This window comes from Octopus bimaculoides, chromosome 2 (genome assembly GCF_046866305.1).
Source record: "Octopus bimaculoides isolate indiv1 chromosome 2, ASM4686630v1, whole genome shotgun sequence".
Lineage (NCBI taxonomy): Eukaryota > Metazoa > Mollusca > Cephalopoda > Octopoda > Octopodidae > Octopus > Octopus bimaculoides.
Genome location: NC_142929.1, coordinates 74620699 through 74630465, shown reverse-complemented (window position 1 = coordinate 74630465; position 9767 = coordinate 74620699).

Genomic DNA, 9767 nt, shown 5'->3' with positions numbered 1-9767 from the left:
GAAAAAAAAAAAAGAGAACGTAAAATAATAAATATAAGAATAAAAATACATAAGAACACAACTAAAATAAACAAAAATGAAATTTATATTCTATATGTGTTTTGGTGATGTTTACCTCAACATCTACATCTAGGTAAGAATGCTTTACGCTTTCTCCTTCTCTCACTTCTTCCCTCTGTCTGTATATATACATGTATATACACAGACACACACACACACATACATATATATATATGTATATGTATATATATATATATATATATATATATATATATATATATATATATATATATATATATATATATATATATATATATATATATAGATAGATAGATAGATAGGCGCAGGCATAGCTACCTGGTAAGAAGCTTGCTACCCAACCACATAGTTCTGTGTTCAGTCCCACTGCGTGGCGCCTTGGACAGGTGTCTTTTACTATAACCTCGAGCTGACCAAAGCATTGAATTGATTTGGTAGACGGAAACTCAAAGAAGCCTGTTGTGTATATATATATATATATATATATATATATATATATAGTTCAAAAACACAATAACAAAAAAACAAAAAAACAACAAAGTGAGGACGTGATATGGATAGTATTATTGGACGCTCAGGAAAGGAAAGAGAGAATATATATATATATATATATATATATATATATATATATATATATATATATATTAACAAACCTAACAATGAACAACAACCTCCTCTACACGATACTATCGACGAATTCATTATAAAACAAGAACAAATTAGTAAAGATTTAAACACTGTGTACTACACTAAAGTCGGTATTCCCAAACCAAACAACAGCCAACACACACCAAATGAAACACATCAGGACGCCATACTTACACAAGTCAATTTAACAAAAAGAAAAATGGAGAATATTTGGAATACAAGCCTCCATAATAGAAAACTCGCTTACTGGAATATGATAAAAAAATTCCAACAAAGCAGATATTTACGAGGGATGGATGAACTCAACACCAATTATTCTCCCACACAAATTCCAGATCAAAACAATACCAAATGAACCTGACGGACAGAGAACCATCAGGGAAAAGTTAGCACTATTCCATCTAAAATCAGAGATTGAACTACTAAGACTTAGGGCCTCCACTAATGAAGAAAAATATAAAAACATCGACGAAGAGATGCACAGGGAAATAAACAAACAAACCGAGGGACAACCCCTCGAAAATACCATAAATTTTTGGAAAGAAATCTGTGAAAAGGAAGAAAGAAACTCTCTCCTACGCTGGGAAAAAAGCAATGATTTCTTCCAAAGATATGAATCAACTTTTAGACAAGAATTCAGCACAGATAATCCTTTCCTAAAGAAAAGAACTATAAATAATAAACAAAAACTGAACAACGCACAAACCACCACCAATTTCAACCACTTAATCAACAACAACCCTCCTCATTACCCTCCATACACCATAAATAGAAATCACTTACAACCACCACTTTTGAACCACCCAAAACTAAACAGGGAACAAGCTTACAGACAACGCATTTATGAAATAGATTGCACCAAACCTAAAGATCACCCATACACCAGGAACAGAACACACCAACAACGTCCCAATACCAGGCATAACCACCCCATAACAACCCAAAACAACACTAGGATAAGAAACACACCACATGCTAGTCACTACTACCCTATGACCCAAAATTACTGGCCCCCACCGAACTCAAGAACAACACAAAATAACATCAGATCAAGAAACATCCCACATACTAGAGTTACACACATCACTAACCAAAACACCCATAGACACCCACACACATATAACAATCTAAGGCAACAATACTACCATTCCCCCGAACCAATCCCATATAACCTAACAGACAGCTCATGCAAACAAAATTACAAACAACATTTTTTAGCCCCAGGCCAGAGACACCAGGACACAGGCTGGAATCTAGTAATCAGAAAAAACCGAAGATAATCAATCTCTCAACCAAACCTCTTTCAAGCATAAAAATAGACATCCTCTCAAAAGGGCTAAAATTCACCCCAACTCCACGCAGAGCCAACCAAAATGAAGTGAAGGACAGTATAACAGAATTCTGTATAAAATTAAGACTCACAGAAGCATTTACCAATCACAACACTGAAGATGACTCACTAGTCAAAAACAAAAGTGAGCACATCCCACACAAAGGTAGAAATAAAAATCTAGATGAATTCTGCAACCACATCGAGAACTTCCCTTACCACACCATGCATAAACAGATAGTTAACTCAAACTTTAACACTACACAATGGAAGGAACTAATAGAACTCCAAAATGATGAAGATATTACGATTAAGGAAGCAGATAAAGGAAGTGCAGTTGTAATAATGGACACATTATACTATAAAAACCTAATAATCTCCATGCTGGATGACAACCAGCACTATGAAAAAGTCACAAACTACACCCCACAAAAAATAATGAAAACCCTGTCCTCACTAATCAAAACACATGGAAATGAACTGACAACCAAGGAGATTGATTTCCTAACAAACTTCAAATGCAAGCCCAGCCTTTTCTATGGTCTGACAAAAATACACAAAAGCCAGATCATAAATGAAACCATCAAAAAATCACCAAAGACATACATACAAACACCAAACCCGGGGGATCTAAAACTGCAACCCATCATAGCTGGCCCAGCCTGTGAAACACACAGACTAAGTCTATTTATGGACATCCTCCTAAAACCCTTCCTTAAACACATAAATAGCTATATCAGAGATGACTTGGATATGCTAAATCACCTCCCAAAGGAAGTCAAGGAAGAAACAATCATGGTCTCATTTGACGTGATTAATTTATACACCAGTATACCTCATAATTATGGACTTGAGGCAATTCAATTCTGGCTGGATCAATTCCCGAAAGAAATCCCAAACAGGATCAGTAAAGAATTCATTACAAAATCGGTTGAATTCATCTTACGAAACAACCACTTCATGTTTGACAATACTTTCTACCGACAAAAATCCGGAATTGCTATGGGCACTAGGGCAGCTCCAGTCATTGCGAACCTAACAATGGGTTACTTGGAAATAATAATATACCAGGAATCTTTATCCACCTTTGGAAACACCCTTTCCCAATACATAAAAGAAAATTGGAAAAGGTTCCTGGACGACTGTTTCATACTCTGGAATGAAAACACAGATGAACTCTTGAAATTCAAAAGTCTATTGAACAGTGTCAACCCAAACATACAGTTCACAATGGAGTACAACCAAAAGGAGCTCCCATTCTTGGATATACTAATTAAAAAAGTAAACCTAAAAATAGAAACGGACATATTTTACAAAACCACAGACGCCAAACAATATCTACTATTTGATTCATGCCACCCAAGACACACCAAGACAAACATCCCCTTCAACCTTGCAAGAAGGATATGCACAATAGTGTCAGAAGAAAATACTAGAGACTACAGACTACAAGAACTCAAAAACACACTAATTGACAGACACTACCCAGTTCAACTCATAGAGGATGGAACCAGACGTGCATCACAAATTAACATAGAAAACTTAAGAAAAGTTAAACACAGCAACACACATTCCCCGAAAATACTGCCGTACATATCCACATACAACCCCAGAAACAAAGAAGCCTTCACCATCATCACCCAAAACATACCAATGCTACATAAGGACCCCAAATTAAAGGAAATTTTACACACACACAAAATCATCAAAAGCCACAAACAACCAAAATCACTGAAAGAGATCCTCACAAAGGCAAAATTATTTTCCGAAACAACAGATGCGAAAGTAAACAAATGTGGTCGACCAAATTGTGCAACATGCCCAAACATTCTAGAAGGTTCAGAATTCCTCTTCAAAGAGGGACACAAATTCAAAGTTAAATCTAACTTTACTTGTGCCTCAGAAAATCTTATTTATGTAATAAGATGTTCGGGCTGCCACGAGAACTACATAGGGTCCACAGGATTATCGCTCAGACGTAGATGCACTCTGCACCGCCAGCAGATTGCATACCCAGAATACCGAATGATACCTTTTAGTGATCATATTGAGAAATGCGCAAAACAAATGCTACCACAATTTATAATCTTTCCTTTTTATCAAAGTGCCATTAAAACACCAACACAGATTAGATTAAATAAGGAAACCTTTTTCATTCAAAAATACAAACCCAAACTTAACCATTGCTAACACATTATAATAAGGAAATTCATCACCCCACTGAGAAAAAAAGGGGAAAAAAATATAGAACAAAACCATGGTAAATTAATCAAATTCTACCACCTCCTAGATTTCGATTATCTCCCCTATACCGGAAGAAATCCCTAATTACCTCCCCCTATCTAGAACTCTTCTTTCTCAGACTGGAGCGAACACGACACAATGAAGTAGAGAAATTTGAAAAGACAACACGAAACCCGTTATTTCTCAAAATACAATGTTTATATACCAAAAAGATTTTATAACATTTTTATAACATTTTTCTGACATAATTTAAATATATACTTTAACCATGTAACACAAGCCTTCTGTAGTTTTTTCACTCTTATTATCTTTTATATATATATATATATATATATATATATATATATATATATATATATATATATATATATATATATATATATATATACATACATATATATATATGTGGCACGTAAAAGCACCCACTACACTCTCGGAGTGGTTGGCGTTAGGAAGGGCATCCAGCTGTAGAAACTCTGCCAAATCGGATTGGAACCTGGTGTAGCCACTGGGTTCACCAGTCCTCAGTCAAATCGTCCAACCCATGCTAGCATGGAAAGCGGACGTGAAACGATGATATATATATATATATATATATATATATATATATATATATATACACACACACACATACACACACACACACACACAAATGCATTCGTATTTATAGATACATATATACGCATACATACGCACTCACACACACGCACATACACACACACACATACTATATATACACAAATACATATAGACGTGTGAGTGTAATGTTACATATACTCTAAAATTCTGTAGAAATGTAAATAACTGTAAACTACGGAAACTATGTAAACAAATTTAAATAATTCCAGTTATTCTCTTCGCATGTAGAAAACTAACGTTCTGATATATTCCTCGGCTGGTTGGCCACTCTTCAGCGAAAAACTACTTTTGATTCTTTTCCCCGCAAAGAAAACTTAGCACCAGTTACTATTTAAACCAAACACTAACATTGGCTTAAATGAAGCGATTAGAGTAATCTGCATTTGGCCATTTGAAAAGCGGCGAAAATTAATAAATATTTTATAAACAAACGGTGTATTTTAGAAAAAATTTTTTTTTAAATTTCAAAATTAGCCACTAGTTTCTAACTCCAATGCAATTGAAATTAAACAGAGATTTATTGATTATTTAATCATACTATCGAAAAATGCATAATATTCAAATTAGTCTAATCATTTCAGTTAGAGGGTGATTTGTGTTTGATTTAAATAGCGATTGCTACTAAATACTTTGAAATCATACCATACCATTTCAGAAAAGAAGGATACACTGTATAATGTGGTCATACGTACACTGTACCTAAGACAGAGAGGGGATGGTCATGGCTGGAACCCTTTCATCATATATAGTTTGATCATTACCTGAGACCGAAGCATCATCAACAACAACCAGAACACAAATCTACCAATATTTTTACACAGGGTGACGAAGATAGCAGGATGGAAGTTAGTTGGGTTAAAGCTGAACTGTTGCTAAAATACTGGTTGAGTGAAAGAAAATGAACAGAGATGCAATTACAAAGGGCCTGAATTGTAAAAATAAAAAAGGATTGGAATGTTAGGGCGACTATAACTAAATTCCTTGTACGTGAAAACTCAGTGCCAGAAGCATGTTTAGTTGTTTATAAAACGATTTACAATGATGAATTATCATATAGACGTACATATAGAAATTTTAGATCAGTTCAAATATTTAAACCTTGCGTAGCTACCCACATATTTCTACCGGCCTGTGGACCACGCGTTTTCGTTAGATGTCTACGTAGTCGCTAACATACTGGTGGCCTTCCCACAGTTGATCCAATGGGTCATCGATGATGGAGGGAGAAAGTATTGCACCAGTACATAACTGGTACTCATTTTCAGCTGAGCTACTTGGAACAATGTGAAATGAAATGCCTTGTTCAAGAACACAAAGCGGCGCCCGGTCCAGTAATCGAAGTGATGACTTTATGATCGTGAAGTCAACACTTTTTAACCTTTAAACCACGCGTCCTCCTCAAGTATACACTTGGAAGACCACTGAGTATGAAACCACCACTTGATATTCATTAGAAATACATCCGTCGTTTTTGTTTTGATTTATAAACCGTAATAAACAGTAAATAAAGGGTGAACGTATCAAATGAAGCGATGTGGAACCGACAACAAAAAGTAGGCCAACAATATTAACACTATTCATGTGAGACGGTGTTTCGTATAAGTCCTTCTTGTTAGATGAGCTTTGTATTTTTCTGTTAATGGCTTTATTTTCTATGTTATAGTCAGGAAAACTGACATGACCCATGATCGTTTACAGGACCGCCGAGACTTGTCGAAGGGAAGAAAGAAAGTACAGGCATCTCCCGCGTAATGGCTACCTCAGGTTACGGGATTTCGCTCTTACAGAAATTATAAAGTATGACCATTACTTTCGGGATATGGTCTGTAATTTAGCTCAATAGCCACTTGCGTTTTAGTTAAGATCAAAGCATATAGTTAACGATTTGGAAAACTATCATAACTTTACACACATCGACACATGTATACATAATGTACATAATGTGAGTATATATACATGCATATACACACACACATATATACATACATACATACATAAGTATATGCATATGCATGTGTTGCGTGTGTGTGTACGTGTGTGTGTACGTGTGTGTGTGTGTGTGTGTGTGTGTGTGTGTGTGTGTGTGTGTGTGTGTGTGTGTGTGTGTGTGTGTGCCTTTTTCTTAAGAGAATTCAAGCCGGTCGTTAACAAAGCGAGTTAAGAGAGTTCCCGGTGTTTTTAAATATATGGTTGCGTTGATGCGTTGGTTGAACTGTCGATGCATACATTCAAGTGTGTGCATCTATTCACATAAGAAACTTAGAGAATTTTGGAATTGTTTGACAAATCCGCGTCAGTTTCATTTGATCTTTCTTTGTGAAACCTAGTGTTTCTAGCTTTTTGTGCATATGTATGTGGAAGGAAGGTGTGTAGCGTGTGATCGTCGCATTGGCCATCACAGAGAAAGTTGTCATGGCGATATCTGCTCAGAGGTTTACGCAAAGTTGCAGAAAGTGTATGGAGAGGAGTGCATGAGCCGCACACAAGTCTACGAGTGGTTCAGACGTTTCCAAGATGGTTGAAAAAACGTCGATATTGACGAACGTTCTGGGAGACCTGCGACCACCAGAATTGAGAAAAACATCACAGATGTACCTGCAGCTGTGAGGGGAAATCGTCGAATCACCATCCGTGAGTTATCAGAGGATGTGCAGATTAGTTAGCGCTTACCTCAGTCCATTATCACTGAAGATTTGGGTATGAAACGCCTGTCTGCCATGTTTGTGCCAAAACTTCTTTCAGCTGACCGAAAAGACACTCGGGTTTCAGTTGCACAAGATCTCCTCGATTATATCGAGAACGATGAAAACTTTTTTGAAAACTGTGTGTAGGCTTCTGAGCTTGTATCGCCAAGTTTTTGGCAAAATTTGATTCAGAATCTCTGTTCAACTTTCTCTGTCATGTCAATGCGACGATCACACGCTACACACGTTCCTTTCAAGCACTGCTGTAAACAGTGGAAGTGAACTAGAACTTTAAAACTTAGTGCGCATGCACAGCAGAGTTCAAGGTCAATCTGTGCCAAGCGGCTTCACTCTGTGTGCTTTAGTCCGGATACTTATTGATCAGACCTAGTATGTATGTATGTATGTAGGAGGAGCGTTCAAACGTATCCGACTTTATTTTCCCCACCAAACTAATGCCGCGTAGCCAAAATCCTTTGGGTAGGAGGTGACGTCACCCTTCCTGCACATGCATGAAAATGTTTGTGCCGGTAAACTTCATCAGTTACCGGTTGTCACCAGAGTACAGATATGTAGTGTGCGCTCGTCGAGCTTTCGTTTCGCCGAACACATTGAGTAAAGATATTGCATCGAGTTTTGCCTAAAGCTTCGTGATATTCAAGCTCAAACCATCTCGAAGTTTCAGCAAGCCTCTGGTGACAATGCCATGGGTAAAACTCAGATGAAGGAGTAGCACAACCACGTCAAACATAGTCATACCTCAGTGAAGAGTTAGGCACGCTCAGGTAAGTCGTCTACAAGCCGAAACGAGGAGTCGATTGAGGTTTGGCAAATAGTCATGGAAGACCGTCTGTGTAACAATCCAGCAAATATGTCACGAAGTGGGAATAAACACAATCAGTGCAGTCCATTTTAACGGAGGATTTGTACATGCCGTCGAAATTCGTCCGCAATATGCTGGCGGAGCAGCAGAAACAACTTCACATCGATATCGCTTATGACATGCTGAGCAAACCACAATTGTGCAAACCAAGGGTTGCAAAAAAATTAATTGCAATATATTGGTCCATTTAATTGATTGGAGTCGTACTGCCAATTAGATAATTGATTGCTATCACATCAATTAATTGCAATTAATTGCAGTTAATTGCAACATTGTCAGCGAAAGTTTTTCAGATAGCTCATACTTCATTCGACGTTCAATTAGCAAATACAGCATTCTAGTATTATTAGGTTGGCAACTAAGTTCCCGCCGTTTTTTTTTTTTTTTTTTTTCTTAAAGGTTTAATAAAAAATAACAACTAATTAATCAATGTTTTCACCCTTGTTGTTTACAACTTCTTCCCAATGTTCAATAAGATTTTCGATCCCTCATCCCTCGTTGGTAGAAATCACCGGATTTCGACTCGAAGAATTGATCCAACAAAGCTCTCAATTCTGCATCAGTATTGAACGAAACTCCGCGAATAGCATTTGAAAGAGATCGAAAGAGGTGGAAATCCGTTGGTGCCAAATCAGGAGAGTGCGACGTGTGTGGCAGCACTTCCCAGCCATGCGTTTGAATGGCTTCTTTGATCATATTGGCGATATGAGGGCGGGCGTTGCCGTGCAGCAGAAGAACTCCACACTGAAGATTAGGTCTTTTCACTTGAATAGCCGTGTTGAGTCGTTCCATCTATTGAACAGAGTTCCGCGTTGACCGTTTGGTTCCGTTCAAGCAATTCGTAATGGATAATCCCTTCCCAGTCCCACTATACGCACAACATCGTTTTACGCGGATGAAGATCATGTTTCACTCGCGGTGTCGCCTGTTTACCGGGGCTAAGCCATTCCTTACGCTGCTTCATATTGATGTACAGGCACCATTTTCCGTCGTCAGTAACGATTCAGTAAAGAAATCGTTGCTTGTGTCCAGGAGTTGAGCGGTGACGAGCAAGCAAACCAGCGGAGATTGTGGCTCGTTGATTTTTGTTGTTGTCAATTAAAGCATGCGGAACCCATACTCCATACTTCTTAACCTTTCCCATCGAGTGAAGATGCTTCTCTATAGCAGTGTGGAAGCATTCCATTTTCTCTGCCAGTTCCCTTGTCGTGAAAAAGTTGGTTTAATCACTCTTCATCGAATTCAACTGGACGGCCAGTACGTGGTGCGTCTTTGAGGTCAAAATTTCCATTTTTGAATT